The following is a 22,530-nucleotide window of genomic DNA, read 5'->3' as shown; positions in this document are numbered from 1 at the left end:
AATCTCATTTATTTACCGTTAGTCACATATGCCGTCCTGGGGCTCGAATCCCAAACTGCACTGATTAGTTGATGATATTAAGTTCCTAGCAATATATCTGCAGAGTGATCTCAAGTGGAATACACACATTAAAGCTCTTACAACCAAGCTATCGTCAATCTGTTACATGCTACGGATACTAAGCACAAGCTGAAATAGAGAAACAGTAATACAGACATATCACGCACATTTCCAGTCAGCAATCCGATATAGAATAATATTTTGGGGGAATGCACCCTGTAGTCAGTGTGTTTTCAAAACACAGAAACGAGGTATCAAATGGTTCAAATGGCTCTGAGCACTATTCGAACCTGCGACCGTAGCGGTCGCTCGGTTCCAGACTGTAGTGCCTAGAACCGCACGGCCACTCTGGCCGGCAACGAGCTATCACAATCTTCTGCAGCATAAAGAGGCAAGGTTCATGTCGCTCTCTTTTTCCTACTCTAAAGATACTGAACCTTCCGTGCCTATATATATTTGAAACAATAGTCTTTGTAAGAGAATATTTACGAGCCTCCAATGCCTATCAGCTGAACAGCTCTGTGCACAATTACACAACATGAAAAGGCAATAACATTCATGTCTCATATGCCAGGACATCAGCCTACCAGAAGAGTGTCCTTCATAGAGGCACACAATTATATAACCACCTTCCTAACAACATCAAGTTGGTAAAGCAAGACAGCTTGTTCAAAAAAAGCTGAAGTCATTTCTGATGGACCGCAGTTTCTCCTCTGTAATTGAATACCTCTCAGAATGAAAAAGAATTTTATAATCTTAAATTAATAAACAATTTATGGCAATTATTTGTTTATTAATGTGTACTAGTTGTGCATCTAACGTTGTATTAATGTATATATTTCTAGTCCACAGCATATATATATATATATATATATATATATATATATATATATATATATATATATATAATGTAATTTTTAACTTTCTGTATCATTTAATGACCTGTTCTATATCTGTACAAGATGTCACAGGACCAAAACTAAATAAATAAATAAAATAAATAAAGCTGAAGAGTTGCAAGTTGCACAGTTTCAGCAGACAGAATGCACACAAGGTGACGTGATCGTGGTTTCCACACTATATTCTAAATAATATGAAACTAAAATAGAAAACGCTTGATAATACTGTTTATAACTGACTTTGTATTTTTCAAGAATCTTGTTTCGGCGACTATCCATTTTCTCACGAACTTCAGTCAGCGATTCAGTGTTGTAATCTGACGGAACATCAATTCCTTCATTCTGATCTTTCAACAAAGACACCGCCATTCTATTGCTCTCTGTTGGTTCAGGGCTTGAGAATGGGATGGACTGGGTAGCTCTTGCCCTGTTCGCTGTAAACAGTCTCTGTTGTTGAACTATTTTTCTCTTATGTCATGTGCAGTGTCAGTTTTCGTTCCATTTTACACTCGAAGCGACATATGAGCATGAATACCTGCATATGATAGTTTTGTAGTCAGAACACATCAGTCTGCAGCTGCATTCCACCTTATTGTCTTTGATCAAATAAATTTCCATGACAGCTGAGTCAGATGCACTTTCGAATCACTATCTTCCCCTATATTGTGGTCCTTCCTTACTTCTGCACTCGAATTATGCCTGTGACAAATACCTTTCGTCTTGCTGATGAGCTTTCCTTTCATCATCACCATTATCTGGTCTCATAATTAATTTTTGAAAAAAGATGTTAGTACAAAAAGAGCATTATCAAGACACCTAACATGCTTTTCCTCCAGATAGATGTATATCAAAGTGCCATGCATTCTTTCGATTTGAATATTGTGTTCAGTCTGGCATATAGTCTATGGCAATACACCCAGAAGTGCATGTTGCAGACATAGTTCACCAGAAAGTAGGTTCCATATTCTGCTTTATCAGAATGATACTCTAAGTTTGCTATTACAGCAGGTAGCATAATTTTAAATGCAGCAATATCTCTGTCCTGTAACATCATCCTCAGAATCTCATACACCTCCTCTTGTTTTTCTCGGCCCCTTAATTTAGTGTTTATGTTTTTCCTCCAGGCCTTGTCTAGGTGCCACATGCAATAGTGTCTCCTCTTTGCAGCTTCGTTTGAAACCTTCCACCCATTAAAGAAAGTTTCTGCTATGTCTGACACGATAATTTTTGGTAGAATGACTCCAACCGCAGATTCTGTGTACTCGAAGAATACAAACAGTGCTTGTTGATTGCTTCTGTTTGATGTGAGGAGGACACATGGGAATCCTTACCTCATATCATCCAACACCAGTCATATCCTCAAAATCACAATTACTGCACATTTTTCATTGTAATTAACAGAAAATCTGTGCTTTTCAGCTTTGGGTGTGACTCCTTAATTGTGTCCTGCAGTTTATAAAATAATTCACACAGGCTTTGCCCTTCATTAACTTTATGCGCCACACATCTACGCTGGTAGCATTATTATGATGCCTAGCCATTGCAGAGCACACAGGTTGTAGTAATGCTCAGTGTTACATAAGGCTTGCCTCGTTAACAGGTGAATTCTTTCAAGTTGAGGGTCAGAAACCGAGTCTCAAACTTTATTTGGTATAGTGCGGAAAGGGACTTTACATCTACTCTACATCTACATTTATACTCCGCAAGCCACCCAACGGTGTGTGGCGGAGGGCACTTTACGTGCCACTGTCATTACCTCCCTTTCCTGTTCCAGTCGCGTATGGTTCGCGGGAAGAACGACTGTCTGAAAGCCTCCGTGCGCGCTCTAATCTCTCTAATTTTACATTCGTGATCTCCTCGGGAGGTATAAGTAGGGGGAAGCAATATATTCGATACCTCATCCAGAAACGCACCCTCTCGAAACCTGACGAGCAAGCTACACCGTGATGCAGAGCGCCTCTCTTGCAGAGTCTGCCACTTGAGTTTGTTAAACATCTCCGTAACGCTATCACGGTTACCAAATAACCCTGTGACGAAACGCGCCACTCTTCTCTGGATCTTCTCTATCTCCTCCGTCAACCCTTTTGTGATATCCACAGTTACACTTTTCTTTTCAGTTTCAGTAAATCGCAAGTGATTTTATTTGTGTGTGTGGTCAACGTTAGTAGACACAAATTTGACATGGCATGATTTACCTATGACCTGAGTGACTTTATTTTTGCAGAACATTCACAAATTTTATGGCTGCCTTGTAATTTGAGCAGTCTGATGCCTTTGCTCAACACAAAATTCTGTGAGCTATAATATGCATAATAATGTGATACTGTTGTCAGTGGGAGAATGTGAGCAAGATATTTTACAAACATCACTTGTGCAGACTTCTCAGTTCAAATGGCTCTGAGTCCATCTATGGTCATCAGTCCCCTAGAACTTAGAACTAATTAAACCTAACTAACCTAAGGACATCATACAACACCCAGTCATCATGAGGAGACTTCTCAGTTTCCACTTTCCGTTCAAATGATGAAAATGTAGCTCTTCAGACTTTATACTCATACATCATGTGCCAATCCTGAGTGTTCAAAATAATGATGCTCTGTAAGAACTTCATAATTACATATTCTAGACTTCACTGATCTTGTCTCACAAGGAACTCCTTGAGTGTGAGTTCGCAAAAGGCCAATGATGTTTACAGCATTCGATGCCCCATATATTGTCTACCAAGCAATCACAATTTTGGCTGCTAATGGCAACAAGGGGCGGGATTGGAGGTATCCAATGGTGAGTACAAAAAATGGTTCAAATGGCTCTAAGCACTATGTTACTTAACATCTGAGGTCATCAGTCTCCGAGACTTAGAACTACTTAAACCTAATAACCTAACTCATCCATGCCTGAGACAGGATTCGAACCTGCGATCGTACCAGCAGGGCAGTTCCGAACTGAAGCGCCTAGAACCGCTCGGTCACAACAGCCAGCTAGTGAGTACAGTATGAAGCTATAGAGTGTAGTTGAATTGCTTAGTTGTCGAGTAATTGACAACAGTGTTACAGTGCTAATGGTGTCGATACAAAGCAGAGCAATGGAAACGATGAAAAAAAAGCAAACATTGCATTATATCTACAATAACAGTTGCCAAAGTTGAAATTTCGTCAGAAAGGGACCCAAGGAATTTCGCAGAGTGAGAAAGAAGCGGTAGATGAAATAATAGCGTTTCTGCAAGCTGAGTTAGTGGAATGAGTGGCGTTGTATATGCTCGACTGTGTGAACTACATACATGAGGAGTGCAATGATGACAATATGTGCTTAATAAGTGAAAGTGATATTGAAATAGGTGTTGAGTGATGTAGTTCATCATTCTTGTTAGACAGGGAGCCATAAATCCCATCTCCAGTGAAACACAGTAAAGGACAATCATTATCCAAGGAGCTAATACTAAATACAATTACACATATGGAAGATCATCTGCAGCACAGTAAAAAAAAAAGTGATGAACAGAATTCGAATAAGTCCGCAGCAATACGACCATGTAGTTCATAAGAAAAGCTACGGATATTCAAGGGAGGACAATGCTGTCTTGGTATAAAAAGTGGTGTTTGTGTGTTTCAAGGATGGTCGATACAATTTACAGGATGTGCATGATAGTGACAAACTATGTTATGCACATAAAATTGCGTGCAACATAGATTATAGTTATTTCAAGGGAAGCAGTGGATGCTTGCATAACTTCAAACAGTGCTACACAATTAAAAGACATAAGATAACGAAATTTCATACAAAGCATCAACTTGAAAACGCACAGAAAACTTGTGAAATCAGACTGAAAATTTGTAGGTAAGACAACCAAATTGATCCTATCGTTCAGTTTTGTTTTCAACTCCAACCAGTAGAAATATGAAGAAGAAATGCATATGAAAGGAATCCTGAAAATTAGGGGTACCTAGAGAGTTAAATAACGTTAATGCCTTAAAACATTCGTAAACCATTACGCTGACTGTTAATCTGGATGGTAAATTGGCTTGAAATTTATTTATTGTGCTGCAAGAAATTGTAGGTGCTCTGTCCCCTACGATTCTTTCTCATATGTGTGATCTTGAAGAGGCAGTAGGTAATATTTATGTTACAGAGTGGGAAAATGGGAGTAAGAGAACTACAACTATGGTGTAAGCACTGCTTTTGGCCAATAGCTGATGAAAATAACTTGCTTTTGCTTGATACCATACTCCTTCAGAGCAAACTGCCCCTCCTGAAAAGTGGTGACATTGCAGATCATACCACATGGAACCACTGGACACATTCAGCCTCTGGATACTTGTTGCTTCCATGTCTATAAAACATATAATCGCACTATCTGCTATGCCTTACGCCTTAAAGGATAGCTTGTTTCATGTTAAGCTCCACAACAGACTGTGTTGCATTCAGTTGCATGCCATTACATTCCATCAGTTCTCATCACTCCATTCCACCAGTCTGATTCTATAAGCATTTTTTGAGAGTGGATACCTAGCTGAATGTCTTGTATGGTTTGTAAGTATCCAGGAGTTTACCTTCGATCTTGATGCCATGAGGCTTTGCAATCGCTGTAGCACGCCATTTTTCAGTCGGTGTTCATGGCGCAAGTTAATGGCTTGTTTCGAAGATTTCTTGACTGTTAACGATGTCCATTTTGTGAAGTGTAATACATACATCCCATAGGAAGCTGATCTCTACAACTTCAAACACCCATTTTCTGTCGCCCTCCTGATGCACAAAAAATGGCTCTGAGCACTATGGGACTTATCATCTATGGTCATCAGTCCCCTAGAACTTAGAACTACTTAAACCTAACTAACCTAAGGACATCACACAACACCCAGTCATCACGAGGCAGAGAAAATCCCTGACCCCGCCGGGAATCGAACCCGGGAACCCGGGCGCGGGAAGCGAGAACGCTACCGCACGACCACGAGCTGCGGACCCTGATGCACATGGTGAGTCATTAGCAACTAATATTTTTCCTGTCATAATTGTTAACATAACACTCTCAAATGAGCCTTACTAAATACTGAACTTGCGACCTCATACTCAAGGAATTCGTTGTCAGTCAGTGATTCATCGTCATGATCTCGCTGACTTCGTTTCAAATTGTGCTCATAACTGAAACTCTTGCCACAGATTTGACAGCTATATGCAAAAGATACCTGTCGCTTTAGTCATGACGTGATTCATTAAGTTTCTCTTGGTGAGCATTAGAAACATGCTTCTGCAGATTTTTGTTGCGTTTGTATCTAATCCCACATTCTGAGAACGACATATTCGTGTTGAATAGACAACACCACCGAATACAATAACGAAGAGCTACTGCTTTCTTCACAGACTGCACTACCAAATGCAATAAGAGAAAGCTACTGGCACTTCTTTTGAGAGCATGGATTGCAGCGTCGCTTCGTAAACTATATAAGTTCGTCTCTTCCAGCTAGCGTTCAGCCCGAAGCTCTAGGATGGCGTCTGGCGCTAATATCTAAGTGCTCGTTTCCTCCCGATTCGCAGCCGTTCGCTCATCTCCATACTTTGTTTCGTCGTACTTTTCGTTGTTGATATAACCTGTTATTCTAAATCTTTGTTATTCGTCATTTTTATTGTTTGTTATAAACTGTTTTGTTTCGTTATTTATTTTGTTAAAATTCGTGATTTCATACCGAATGACGAAAGATTAATTGAAGCTGTGAGGCAGCAGTCTGAACTGTGCGACACAAACATGCTAAAATTCTTGCGCTCTACTACATTTATGAAGTGGATTTTTATACATGCCGGTGCAGTATTTAATATTTTGCAATTAAATGCATTGCAATATGACTGCAACTTGAAGTGAAAGAAGTACTGTGGGAAGAATCAAATAGATTGTGAAGTGAAATTTAAGTAGCTCTCTGTATTGTTTGTGAAACAGTTTTGCCAGCATCTATAGTCAGTATTTATATGGTTTCACTAGCTATCCTCAGTACAAATAAGGCACTGGAACTATTAACAGCCAAATATAAGATGCAAAGATAACCTATAAATCTTGAAGGGAAATGTATTGAGGGAGATACGACTATTACATGAAAATTTGCACTGGTATGCAAACTAAAATTAACCCTAAAGCGACCAATTTCAGCTGGGGTGTTACAGCAGCTAATAATACTGCGTTTCTTTTAGTAATTTTGTGTGATTTGATGTAACAAATGAAAAAATTGGTGCTTCGACTTTCTAAAAATCTATAAAATGCAGATTTCTCTTCTTCAGACTCCTTGTAGAGAGCATGAAATTCCCCTTCCGTTCCACATAATGCCATTTTTTGGAACCACACCCTTTTTTTTGCATTGTTTCACTCTTCTGTTTCCCTTCTCTAATATACAAGGAATCTGCACAAGCTGCAAACCATGTGTGTCCGATAAAAGTAATTTTCGTATATAAGTGGATTCCAACATCTACGTAGATATGCTATCGCATTGTCTATGAGCACTTTGCTCATAAAAACAGTTAAGAATTATCTTGCAAAGACCACAATTCCCGCGAAAAAACTGTTGAGGACAACCATGAGAGTTGAGATCACATGACTTGACTTGATGTTATGGACAGTGTGAATAAACCCCGATGTGATGGTGCCGTGAGATGATGGCCAATGTGAATTGGTCTTAAGAGTCTCATAGCTGTGTAATAATAATATACTTTTCCATTCATGTGGAACGTAGATATATCATACACATAATGTGAAACTGGAAGAAATTTGATGTACGTTTGTAATTAATATGCAGGTACACAATGGAATAGATGGAGTATTTATTTATATTTGAATGTGCAGATGTGTAATAAGATACATTAGAATGTAAATTATGTAATGAGAATCATCAATTTGTAAACGTGCTAAAACTGTATGTATTTAACTAAAAAGTACATATATATATATATATATATATATATATATATATATATATATATATATATATATATATATATATATTCAATTAACAAAGCTAACTGCATGGTAAACATGCTAAAAGGCTTATAAATAAACATGTAACCATGCGCTACTGACTTGCTGGGATGTGGTTCACTGTAATATAACGTCATTTGGAGGGGCATGAGGTCATTAGAGGACTCTCTCCATTACTGTCAGCTTTTCAGTCTTTAGAGTCACAATTTCTTATTTAAATAGCTCCTCAGTTGGCCTCATGACGCTGGATACACTCCATTCTAGTTCTCACAACCAAGGAAACATTCTTGGCATGTTGTGAACTGAATGTAGGTCCTCCACATCACAGTTATACATGCTGACCAATAAGCTACAGTAGTATAAACACTAAAAACAAATACACTTGCTAAAGGAATGCCTTTTACTTGTTGTATTACATGTACATTCTCTACTGGTGAGAGCAGCTGCTTCGAAAGTCGTGCTACAAAATGTTGTCTTTTCTTGTATACCCCCGGTCTTCGCGTCACTTAAGACCAGTTTTTATTGTTTTATGAATAGCCTATATCTATCAGAAAATACAACTCCCAAGAAACAAGAAGAAACACAGCACTGAGCTGCAGAGCTCAAAGCACAAATTAAAACTTCTTCAGATACATTAAGGACAACTATTTATGCATTATTTCACTGACTGAAACGTAGTGGCAAGAGTAGAATTACGGTATGAATTACGAAACACTAACAAATGCTACAATTAAAATGTAAATAAATATCTCACCCTTAGTAAAACTCAGTATATCGATTCACTATCTTGTAAAAAACGTAGTAATGTCTTGTACCTCAAATGCATATGATTTCTTGAAGTGCACAGATCAACAAAAGTGTTGCATCACCCCGATATGTATTGTTGATGTGATGGTATTGTGACTCTTCCTGTACCAATTAGAAAGTCACTCTGACGTTGTTTGTAATTATAGAAGTACACACAATTACCATGAGCGTAATCTACAGGTAGAACGCCGTACTCCAGTGGACTGCAGCATTTCAGCTGAAAGTGAAGCACCAGTATTGACTCTTTAGAGACGCATATGGAACCATAGACTAAATATCCATCATGCCACGAAGGACAGTTGAGGCCAATAATCGGATCTATATAATGACGTTATGCACAGAAGGCTTGCCAACTAGCCACTGGGGAAGTGTGCCAGGGTCAGAGTGATGTAGGCTACTGCGGACATGGAATCGGCTTCAATTGACAGTTAGTGTTGAGGTCTTCTCAGCACAGGCTATCTACTGTTGACACGCGCGCAGGATGATCGATATCCACGATGTTTGACTCAAAGGAAGCATGAGCTGAGTGTTACAGAACTGAATTCGGCGATCGAAGAGGCCTCAGGACTTCGTGCATTGAATCAAACTGTAAGGAGACGATTCATGCAAATCTCCATTTCTAAAGACCATAACAAGCACCCTGTCATACACTATAACACCACAGAACCCGTTATAGATGAGCAAGAACTCATACAGAATGGACGCTCCAGAATTGGTGCTGGGTGATATTTAGAGACGAAACTCGGATCTCTCTGCACCCTGATAATCACAGACAATGTGTCTAGAGACAACCCAGTAATATCGAACTCCTGCTACGCTGTGTCCCACATGTGCAACAAGATGGTGGTGGAATGATGTTCTGCAGAACAGTTTTTATTGTTTTATGAATAGCCTATATCTATAAGAAAATACAATTGGTCCACTATACACATCTCATGGTTATTGAGGGAAATTTCACTGCTCTACAGTAGAGGGGAGAGATTCTACAACAAATAGTGGGGCAACATCGTCTAAATTTTGGTGACAATTTCATCATCATCATCATTTAAGACTGATTATGCCTTTCAGCGATCAGTCTGGAGCATAGTCCCCCTTATAAAATTCCTCCATGATCCCCTATTCAGTGCTAACATCGGTGCCTCTTCTGATGTTAAGCCGGCAATTTCATCTTGATGGATAATTATTTCCGTGCTCATTGTGCTATTCTCGTGAACAAGTTCCTACAGTATGCTTGGATCACCATAACGGGGTGGCCTGTCTGTTCCCTGGACATTAACCCAATCGAACAAGCGTAGAATAGACTGAAACGAGCTGTTTTTCAACGTCGAGAATGACCACATACTCTGTGCAACTTACACAGAATCGTAATTGAAGAGTGGGACAGTCTGGGCGAAGGCTGGCCTGATGATCTTGTCGATGATATGTCATAGGGGATGCAGGTCCGCATCCGAGCAAGACGACGGTCGGCCATAGACTGACATTGTTCATGAATGCTGTAAAACCCACACGCTCATGGGAAACAGGTTATTTTGTCGTCACACAAATGTTCGTTTTTTTTTATTTGATGAATTGGGCATATTGCAGATGAATATGTATCCATTCCTCAGATCCAATTTTTATTTTCTGTGCCATGAATTTCGAAATAAAGAAGTGATGCAAAACTTTTGTTGATGTGTATAATATGTGGCACCACTTTTCTCCATTCATAGAACAGAAAACAAAAATTATCTCTGAGGCACTCGTACATATTCATTTGCAATGTGTCCATTTCACCAGGTCAAAAAAAAAGTTGTGCAACGACAAATAGTCTGTTTCCCATGTGGGGGAGGGGAAGAGGAGGAGGTGAATTTCACAGCCCTCATGACGAATGTCAGTCCATGGTGGAATGTTCCCTTGTTAGCATGCAGGGTTGAATCCATAGTGGCATACCATTGATGAGATCATCAAGTCAGCACTGGTGCCACTCTTCAGAGACGATTATGCATAAGTCATGCAGAATACATGGTCGTTGTTGACATCCAAAAACAGCTCGTTTCAATGGATCCCACACACTCTCAATAGGGTTCATATCCGGAGAAGAGGCAGGCCATTCTGTTCTGGTGATCCAAGTATGCTGAAGGAACGTGTTCAGGAGAACACCGTGATGAGCACGCGAGGTATCATCCATAAAGATGAAATTGTTGGCGATACAGTCCTGCTACTGGGTACAGACTCTCGTCCCTGTACTGTAGAGAAGCGACTCTGCCTTCAACCACCACGAAATGTGTAGGGTGGTGCTATGCCATACCACCGCAGAACTTTGCTCCACATGGGGACCACAGTGATGGAGGTGCTCGATATTACTGGGATGTCTCCAGACACATTTTCTGCAATTATCAGGGTACAGAGAGATCCGAGTTTCGTCGCTAAGGAACATACAGCACCAATCCTGGAGCGTCCATTCTGTATGAATTCTTGCGCATCTATAACGGGCTCTGTGGTGTTATGGTGAATGACATGGCGCTCGCTACGGTCGTTAGGAGTGGAGATTTGCATGAATCACTCCTTACAGTTTGATGCGATACATGATGTCGTCCTGTAGCCTCTTCGATCGCCAAATTCAGTTCTGGAACACTCAGCTCATGGCTCGTTTGAGTCAATAGTCGTAGATGTCGATCCTCCTGTGCACCTGTCGAAAGTGGACGGTCTGTGTGGTGTACGTCCCAAAAACTGTCAACTGGAAGAAACTACGTCTCCATACCACATCACTTTGACTCTAGTGCACATGTCAAGCAACTTCCCTGATTGACAAGCCTTCTGTCTGTAACATGATGATGTGGACTCTATCATCAGTCGCGATAGTCCTTCGTGGCGTGACGGATGTTCACGCTACTGTTCCCCAGACGTCTCTAAAAGCGTCCCTACTGGTGCTTTGCTTTCAACTGAAATGCTGCAGTCTCTTTTAGTGCGACGTTCTACATGTAGGTAGCGCTCGTGATAACAGTGTGAATGTTTACGAATAATGTCAGGAGTGACACTCGGATCGGTACAGGAATAATTACAATAGCAATACACCAGCATGCCATATCAGGGTGGTGGAAAACTTTTGTTCATGTGTTTGTTTTTATTTCAGTTTTTGGTTCCCTTTCTTCATACGTGCGTAATATATCTCCATTGATGTGACCATTAACAGCTCGAAAATTATTGACGTTTACTGAACTGAATGACTGGCTTTATTTGTGATGGCAGACGAAATGAGTAGGCTACACATTCCTTCTGATTCTGGAGTCTGTGAATGAACATGGGCCGCGCGGGATTAGCCGTGCGGTCTTAGGCGCTGCAGTCATGGACTGTGCGGCTGGTCCCGGCGGAGGTTCGAGTCCTCCCTCGGCCATGGGTGTGTGTGTTTGTCCTTAGGATAATTTAGGTTAAGTAGTGTGTAAGGTTAGGGACTGATGACCTTAGCAGGTAAGTCCCATAAGACTTCACACACAATTGAACATTTTTTGATGAACATGTGCATTGATGGATGCAGCAGACTCGACATGCAGTACAAATGAATTTGCACCTGCAGTCATGCAAATTTTCCTGACAAAAATTAGCTACCTTCACCTTGGGTGCATATAGAACAAGTTGGCTGCTTCCTCCATTAATTATTCATTCATGATCCACCTCTGCTTCTTTCTAATATTCTGGAGTTTGCTTGCGACTTTTCCCTCTGTCAGAATAATGAGCCTTTGAAACGATTTCTTTCTTTCGAAGGTTACACGTGAGTGAATGGCTTTGTTCAGATGTTTCAAATTTCTGCAATGTAAAGATAGACAGCGTGATTCTTATTAACGTTTAAAATCCCGTGGAGCGACATAGATGACGCTGAGGCAAGTAATTTAAGACACTTGGGGTCGCAAATATCGGGATATACCCAAAAAGTGGATGACAGATTTTGATCATTTTTCGTCACCAGATGATGTACCTCGCCACAAGTGCAGTGGTTGAGCCTCTCAGTCAGTGTGGCTCCGGGGCTACGAGCGCGGCTTAAGGGAATTGGGCTCAGGGATCGAGGCTTCGCCTGTCAGGCAGTACTTTTCTCATAGCAATAGACAATTATTTGTGTACGCTTAGGTAAGATTCATTGTTTTGTTTATCGGTCTCGCGTTCTACGATGGCTAATTGCTAAGTACAGTACAACAAAGGCCTTCTGTATTGCGTCACAAGTAAATAAAAATAAGCTTCCGAATTGTATCACTATCAGTAAATGACTTACAAGATCTTTCCTAATTGAAGTCCGTAAACAAAAAAAGACTGGACAAAAGGGAAGAAGCACGAAATTAGAACAGCTTTTGCTTGGTTACAGCGAGGACAATAATTTTGCACTTCTAGGTTTACAACAGATCATATTTACAAAAGGTTTCGTCAAAAACAGAGTAGCCTAGTGGAACGATGTGTACCACTGCCCCCTATCGGCGAGGGTAGGATCGACAAGCTCAATCGCTGCACGTTCGATGAGGTACGTCATCTGGTGACGTCACATGTTCAACATTTGTCAGCCACTTTTGGGGTGTTTCCCGACATTTGTTACCCCATGTGCCTTATATTAAGTTTCTTCTCTCAGCTTTATCTACGTCGCTTTAAGGTTTTTTAAACGTTAGTAAGAATCATCCTGTATATTTCATTGTTGGGCGCTTTTTTTCTAGATCAGTGCTTGCATCTAAATCCCACTACTGGTTCAGTAAAAATTGTTCAAAACCTTGTATTTTGAGACTAATGTTCTTGGAGTTCAAAATTAAAATGTTGTTGTAATAGCATGTGTAGTCAGTTACTATACATATGTTACAGAGATAATAACTTCTGCTTCTTGCATCAGACTTCTCATCAGCCTAAGCACTTCAGCTTTTCTTTCCCTCGATTTAATTTTCGTTCATCTGAGGTGAACCAGAACTGTACCAACAAACTTTTCAAATGTGGCAGTATTGAGCAAAACACGAAAAAAAATGTAAAGTAAACATGGTCTCTAAAATGGACACCTTAAGAGCTATGAGCGCTTGCTCGTCATCGCTACTGTGAAACACATCTCTTCCACTCAACAACCGCTCATAGCTTTTAAGGTATGAATTTTAGAGTCCATGTTTCCCAGACAATTTTCACTTGTTTTGCCCTTACTACTTCCTTCCAGGACATGGAACTGGACGTTATACCCTGAGCTTTGTGGGGTTGCAAGTGCTGGTGGTAGATGTGACACCCAACGAGTCGTCTTTAGAGAGCCGATATACAGAGAGAGAGTGTACAACGCCGCTGTGGCAGCCATGTTTCTGCCAAGCTGTGACGGCACTTCCATGAGATGACGATAGCTGAGTAGAAAGTCCTCTGTTTTACCTCTGGCACTGAGGCCAATATATAAGATGAAATTGCGGAAAATACACTAGTAAACTTTTTCGAACTATTATATTCTTACTGCCAACGGCCTTGTCGCAGTGGTAACACCGGTTCCCATCAGATCACCGAAGTTAAGCGCTGTCGAGATTGGCTAGCACTTGGATGGGTCTTCCGAGGCAAATTGAGGAGCTACTTGATCGAGAAGTAGCGGCTCCGGTCACGAAAACTGACAACGGCCTGGAGAGCGGTGTGTTGACCACATGCCCCTCCATATCCGCATCCAGTGATGCCTGTCGGCAGAGGATGACACGGCGGTCGGTCAGTACCATTGGGCCTTCCGAAGTCTGTTCTGCCGGAGAGAGAGAGGAGAGTATTCTTACTAGATGAATAAACAGTATATGGGGTTTTATACAGTGAATGTAAAAGATATTTATGCAGCTACATATTTTTTCTTTGAAGCTTGTTCAGCAAACAAATCACTGGACTAATGAGAATGTATATTACAAATTTAGGTGTTTTCAGATTTTTTCCTTGAATGCAATGTGACTTGCTAGTCAGTTAGTGTGTGACAGTCCAAGCAGTATGCTATGAGTGGACGATAGCATTTATCAATGCAGAAAAAGCTGACATGGTCATGGTGTACGGAAAGTGCAGGAAGAATGCAGTCCATTGTTGTACAGTGTATGTGACAAGATATCTCAATAGACATCAACCCCTTCAACTAGTTATGCGAAAGTGGTAATGTAATGTGCAGACAATGTAATAGAAGAAAACAAGTGATGACAGAACAGGGGGAAGTTAACGTTCTTGCTGCTGTTGCAGCTGATCCACACATTAGCTTCCCCACAGTAGCACAAGGAAGTGGCATCAATCAGGCAAGGGTCCTACTCACTCTCCATCGGCATTGGTTCCATCTTTATCACATCTCTCTCCATCAAGAGCTACATGGAAATGATTATGAGAAGCATGCTAACTTCTGTACATGGGCATTAACACAGGATACTTCAGATGTATCATGTATCTTGTTTAGAGATGAAGCCACATTTACCAATCATGACCAAATAAACTGCTGAACCATGCACTGTTGTTCTGTTGACACTCCCTGGTGGCTTCATCAGATGGAAAATCAGTGTCCATGGAGTACAAACTATGGAGTGGATAGCGAATCATCAGCTCATAGGCCCATTTTTTGTAGACAGAACAATGAATGTGCACAAATATCACAGCCTGCTAACAGACCATCTTCCATGGATGTTAGAAGACCTTCCTTCGCCTTCAAGGAGGAACCTGTGGTACAAACATGACTGACAAGTTCATAGTGCACTAAGTATTACAGCATGTCTTCACCAATTGTTTCCAAATCTTGGACTGGATGCAGAGGACCTGCACCTTGGCTGGCCTGTTCCCTGCATTTGACGCCTGTAGACTTTTTTCTGTGGGGAAAGCTGAACGATGCTGTCAAAAAGAACATACCAACTACATCTGATGATATGCAACGATGTATTACTGCAACCTGTCCGGACGTCGCCCCTGAAATGCTAGCATGTGTGCAGCAGTTGTTCCGTAGCAAACGAAGTGTGTATTGCCGCTGCCCGTGATCATTTTGAACACAACCTACGATAGTCAATTGTTGCTGCTCAGAATCCATGTAACTAGTGTATGCAATTGTGTTGTTCTGTAGTGTGTGCTATCACAGGTATTGTAGAGGTGTCGATGTGGGAATTTTTTTAAATATGATGCCTCGTAAATGACTCACACTAGAATCTTGCAACAAACACCACTGGCATTCTAATTTATCCTACCTTCAGTCAGTTAACGTCAATAGGCATTGTTCCGTTTAAAGAAGTGAATGTTTGCATAAAAATACACTTTCTAAGTATTGTTACAATCTGTTGATTGGTTAACAATACGAGCCCCAGATTACCAATCCATTCTGTGAAAAACATACATTAATAGCACTTTCCACTTCTGCAGTATTTGTGGTGCAGGTTTTAGGTAATTCACCACATATATGCCCCTCACTTCTCTTGATAGGTATGAACTCAGAATTTTAACAGTTTTAGGTAATTCACCCTGTATATGCCTCCCACTTCTCTTGATAGATATGAACTCAGAATTTTAAAAGTAAATTTCTCTATGATGCAAAATGCCTGTCTTGTAGCCACTGAAGATTGATGTATATTTACACGACCCTCTTGAGTGTATGTATGACTACTATGAGTGATGCCTATAAAAACAATTGTTTGCTTTTTCACCTCAATCACAGCGATTCTGAAAGTTGTACGTGACTATATTAGTTTGTTTCTGCAAACATCATTCATTTCACCAGTAATGGAAACGTACTGATTTTTTGATGGATATATATATATATATATATATATATATATATATATATATATATATATATATATATAATAGAGCGAGCGAGAGAGAGAGAGTAAGGGGTACAAGAACACATATTTCTATTGATGACTGATGACTGAGTACAGTGTACCGAACAACATCACATCGATATTTACTTCATTTGCTGACTAATAATTATAGCTATTATGACTAGTATGTTTTTAGGTTGAACTAACAGTTATCCAAGTGATAGGCACACCTATCACTTAATGTACACATTATAACATATTTATTTTCCTGAATATCAGTCTTTTTCGACACATAACTTCACTGGTACATGCAACAAAGGAAACTAATCTCACTTCATTTTCTTACAACGTAAAAGTAATTGTAAATGCACCTAATGGTGGCAGCATGCTGCCAAAATCCTCATGGAAATAAAATATTAGTAATAAGTGCTTGTTGCAGTATATACTATTTCATAAAAATGTTTTTAGGTTGGTTAGTACCACCAAGTATGTGGGGTACCAGCAGGACATTAAAGTTTATTTTCCCCTGGGTCAGGTATTGAAGTGCTAACACATGGATGCAAAGTGGATAATCTATACTGAAAGGTGTAGTCCACTTCATGGCAAAGTTACAACCATGGAGAAAACATCAGGCAGTAAATTATTTGATGTGTTTGCAGGAAGACTGTTAGATGCAGAGAAAAACAGCTAGTAGACTGAAGTGAGTATGTATTGAAGTGCCAATGATCAACATATCTCTACCTATATGCTAATACACTTTAAATATAATCTGCAGTAATACTGAAACCGAAACAGAGACTGGTGTTCTGGATCATGATAATAGTGACATTGGAACTTTACATTACAAGCAAGGACTGGGAGATATTGCCTTCATAGATTGTGGTGATTATATGCACGAAACCTTACAGAAATTCAGTCCATATAAAATCAGTATGCTTCCATACCTGGTGGAATAAATTATCTTTACAGAAATAAATTAATACTGTGACATAAAATTTTGGGAGTCACTGTGAGTAAAGTGAAAGAGCAAACAATTATCATAATAGACATCCCTCACAGTAGTCATCTAATAGATTCCAGTATGGAAAAATTCAAAGGGGTGGATAGTGTTACCAGATATATCTGCTGGCCAACTGCAAATACATTGTTTCCTGGCTATTCCATATCTCCTCTGTTTACTACTAATTCCCACTAATTTTTAGTTTCTTCATTGTATAGAGAAACGAGCATAGAAAATGCCCTGGTATTACTGATGAAACTTCCTGGTAGATTAATGTGGTTTTAATCTGGGAGGAAGTATCATTTCAGCCCACATTCCTCTGCTGAGCTAAAATTCATTCTGGAGATTTGTTGATGTATACAAGTTATTCCAAATATCTGTATCAGACTTTAATCTGCTTTGTATGACACATAATTTAAAAAAATGTTACTTTCATTTGAATATTACGATTCAACATTTGTTCATTAAAATTTCCCCTTGACAAAATACGTAGAATCAACATGCTCTTCAAACCCCAGACTTTGCACTACATGCACAGCTATAGGCATTTATGCTATATGAATGAAATGTTCTTGGGTATCATCTCATTTTTATAGGTGACTTCTTCGAGATTTTCTTTTCTAAAACTGTCCATAGTCAGTTAGAAAACTGATGTCTGTGCAAAGACTTTTAAATACATAAATATATGTAAGGTAAGAGTTTAATGATGAGTAAAATGGAAAACAAAGATCTTTCAGTGGAATAGGGGGGTTTCACAGAACTGAAGGCGAGCAAGTGCTCACAGCTCTTTAGGTATGCATTTTAGAACCCACACTAAGTAGAACATTTTTCTTCTTTTGGACCTCTAAGAGTTTTTCGGTGGCATTCTGGTTCGCCCTGTATATTTTATTTACATGGTCTGTCAGAGTGCCGTGAACAGCACAGTATTCGCACAGTTTATTCCATCTGTGAAAGCCAAGTATTGTAAAATAATTCAGTTAAATCTGTCATGAATAAATGAGAACGTATTTTGCCAATCTCAGTCCTGATGTCTTCCAAAAAAGAAGACAGGATCTCTGAATCAGATCTGTTTGAAATAATGAACACTCAAGGGATACCTTGTCTCATGTTTGCAAGCACAATACAGTGGGAACTTCTGCCAGCAAATGTATCAGGATGACCAAATGTATTGGGAAGATGTAGAAGGCGCCATATTAAGACTCATCTGAGCTTTCCAAGTGATTTATTGTTTCCAACTGCAGTGCCGTGTTCCCCTCGGTCTGCATCACCGGGTCCCGCAATGCTGAGGACACGACTTCACTGTCTGCGAAACGGCTTGGTGCAGAATGGCTGCCTCAGTGACCCGTGCATACACTGCTGTGTGTCGGCCTTGTACGGCAGCGGCAGCGGTATCATCAGGATGCCGGCAATCGACTCAGTGGTCTGCATCCCTGCTGACTCAGCGCCGCTCGGTGTGAGCCGCAGGTGGCCAGCTGCGTGGTTAAGATTGTGGTGACAACAAGCACCTGCGATCCGGAGTCCGAATCTGCGGCTCTCGCCTCGGGATGCCTCCGGCGACTGCCCGCGGCAACAAATCGGTACTTATCTGACCTTGCAATGCGTGATGCAGCGCTTCTTGCAGATTCGTTATTACTCCCTGCACATCCCACACACTGTCAACTACTCCTTGCAAAAATCTGGTTAACACCACTCTGGTATCTAGTACTTCTAGATGCCCCTGTAGGGTTCCCAGGTTACGATTCATTACGTCTTCCAACACCTTAGCGTATTCCACTACCTACCCTGCTAATGCGCAGAGCAACCGTGTGTTATTCAGGACTTCCCCTTCCAATGTCCCTATCTGAGTTGCATGCCAATCTTCTGTTGCCCTACTCTCCTCTGCGAGTTGCCTCACCGCTTCCACTGTGTTGTTGATTCCTTTTATATCGCTTTCATCTGTGGTTCCACAAACTGTCTTTAAAATTTTCTCCCCCATGTTCAGCCATCATCGTTTCCATCTTACCCGTGGCACCACTTCTTCCGTCTGTCCTACCTGCTTCCGTAGCGTTTTATAAGCCTCATTCAATTTCTTATACTCCCCTGCAACTTCCTTCGGCATTCCCTTGCCCTCTACACATTGTCTAAGCTCTTCGAACACTTTCTCAAGCCTCCTTACTTCATTCCGCATTTTCCATACGTTCTATACCAACCTTAATGCCCACTGGTGACCCAACACCACCACATCTTCCTGCCTTGACTACAGCACACCCCCATCCAGGTGCTGCACCTGTAAAGCGTCCACCCCAATGATGAAGAGATGAATCACCACCAATGCTCCCTCTCTCAGTGACCTGAGGACAGGGATCACCATCACCCTCCCTCCATCTTCAAAAGGACTTCTGTCGGCAGCAGGCTATGTTTGAAAACACATACAACAGATGAAAATACAATGCCTAATTGCTCTACGCAAACCAAATGATACATGACAAGAAAAAAAAAAAAAAGAAACTATAAATACTTTACTACTTTCTGGACCGTAAACCATACGGTACTTCATGCTATACTCTATCTTCCTGGTTTTCTCTGCGCTGAACACTTCTCTTCACTATCCCTTTCTTCCTCTTTCCTTCATGTGACACACCTGGAATCACATCCGGGCAACCCTTAATTGGCTGTAACCAACCAATGTGTACTATAGTTGTTCTAGTTGGCAGCTGAAGCTAACATTAACGGGGGATGTGGTTTCAACAACTTGGTATGGCCCTTGATACCTCTTGAGGAAATTCTTCGTTTTCCCTTTTTCGTATAGGGGCTGGACAGCATTACCCATTGCCCCACTCTATACTGCATTAAACTTCCTTTCCACTGTACTGCGTCTTCTTGCCTTTCCAAAGCCTTTGTATTCGCCTTTTGTACCCATTTTCAAACATCCCGAATTGTCCTTGCGAACTGACGTACAGATTCATTTGTCCTTCTTTTCTATAGCCTCACCAAATCAAACAGTGACAGTATTTTTCGCCCATACACTACCTCATATGGGGACAAATCGGTATTTGTATGGACAATACTCGTCCCACCGATAGTGATGAGAACCCACATAAAAACAGCATCTTTCTGATTCCAGAATGAGATTTTCACTCTGCAGCAGAGTGTGCGCTGATATGAAACTTCCTGGCAGATTAAAACTGTGTGCCGGACCGAGACTCGAACTCGGGACCTTTGCCTTCCTGATTGTTCTGTGTAACCGTTCTGTCCTTCCGTTGGCCTGTGGTTGCAACGCGCTCGTCCTCAACTTTTTTACGTTCAACAATTTATACAGTTCCTTCATTAAATCCGGAATGAAGTTGGTCCCTTGGTCAGTAATTATTGTCTCCAGTCCACCAAACTTCAAAATCCGGTTGTTTAATAACGCTTCCACGACCATTGTTGCCTGTTGATTTGGCATAGCCACCATCTCCACATACCTCGATAAATGGTCTATTATTGTCAGAACGAATCTGTTCCCCGATGGTGTTCGCCTAAAAGGTCCTAAGACATCAATCCCCAGCAAAGAGAAAGAACATGTTGCTTCCGGTAATCGTTGTAGCTGTATCTGTTTCCGACTCAAATCTGCTCTCTGCGCACATGGTATACAATTCTTGACATACTGATCAACATCTCCTTTCCTACCTCTCCACCAATACCTCAACGCCACTCTCCTGTTCGTCGCTCTACACCCTCCATGACCACATAACAGGTGATCATGTGCTTCCTTTCAAACCTCGCCCATCAACTTCACTGGCGCTACTACCCATGGCCCTAACTTCGTTTCCCTGCACAGAAGACCGTCATACATATTGAATTGCGGCTGTGTCCGATACAATTTACAATCCTTGTTCGCGTCCTGTAATTCGTGTCATACTGCTAGGTCATAACTTATGACTTCTACTTTTGCCACCTTCCCACTTAGTGCATCCGCATTACCATGCTTCTTCCCAGGCTTGTGCACCACCTCGTAGTCGAAATCACAAAGCCTCACAGCCCATCTAGCGAGTCCAGTGGACGGATCCTTCAACCCCAACAACCACTTCAACGCAGCATGATCTGTCACTACCCGAAATCTTCTCCCATATAAATAACATTTAAAATATGTGATTCCATAGATTACGCTAAGCATCTCCCTCTCTTGTGTTGAGTAATTCCTCTCTGCTGCATTCAACTGCCTAGACGCATAGGCTACAGGATGTTCTTTCCCATCAATTTCCTGACTAACAACACACCCTAATCCTTGAGTCGATGCATCGCATGCTAGTATAAAATCCTTTTCAAAATCTGGAAGCACAAGAACCGGACTTCATGTTAACACTTCTTTCATTTTGTCAAACGCTTTCTGACACTCTTCTGTCAACTCAAATTTCACACCCTTCCGTAACAATCGCGTCGACAGCTGTGCCAAATCTGCAAAACCCTTCACGAACTTTCGATGGAAATTGCAAATTCCGATGAATGACTGCACTTCCTTAACTGTTTTCGGTTCCCGGAAATCCCCTACAGCCTATAACAACCTCGGATCTGACATTTCTCCAGGTTCAACGTCAAACGAGCTGCTCTTAACCTCATAAAGACTTCCCTTAACTGCTGTCTATGTTGCTCCATACTACTTGAAAACACTATAATGTCATCCAAATAGACAAGACACTGTCGTGGTTTCAAACCCCTCAAGACACTGTCTAAAAATCTCTGAAACGTTGCCGAAGCGTTTTTCAAACCGAATGGAATTATAGTGTACTGGTAATGGCCTCCAGGTGTAGAGAAAGCAGTTTTTGGACGATCCTCTGGAGCCACCTCTAACTGATGATAACCACTTGTCAAATACATCGTAGAAAAGTACTGGCACTGTCCTAAGTGATCCCAAGTCTCCGATATGTTTGGAATGGGGTATGCGTCCATTACTGTCTTATTATTGAGGTATCAATAGTCACAACAGAACCTGTATTTCTTAGTTCCATCCATAGATTTTTTTAGGCACAATGACAATGCTCGCTCCCCAGCAACTATTACTATGCTCTATAATACCGTCCGCAAGTTTCTAATCAATGAAGTCCTCCACAATCGGCTGCAAATATCTCG

The sequence above is a fragment of the Schistocerca serialis genome, chromosome 3 (genome assembly GCF_023864345.2).
Source record: "Schistocerca serialis cubense isolate TAMUIC-IGC-003099 chromosome 3, iqSchSeri2.2, whole genome shotgun sequence".
NCBI lineage: Eukaryota > Metazoa > Arthropoda > Insecta > Orthoptera > Acrididae > Schistocerca > Schistocerca serialis.
Note: the sequence above shows the minus strand (reverse complement) of the source record.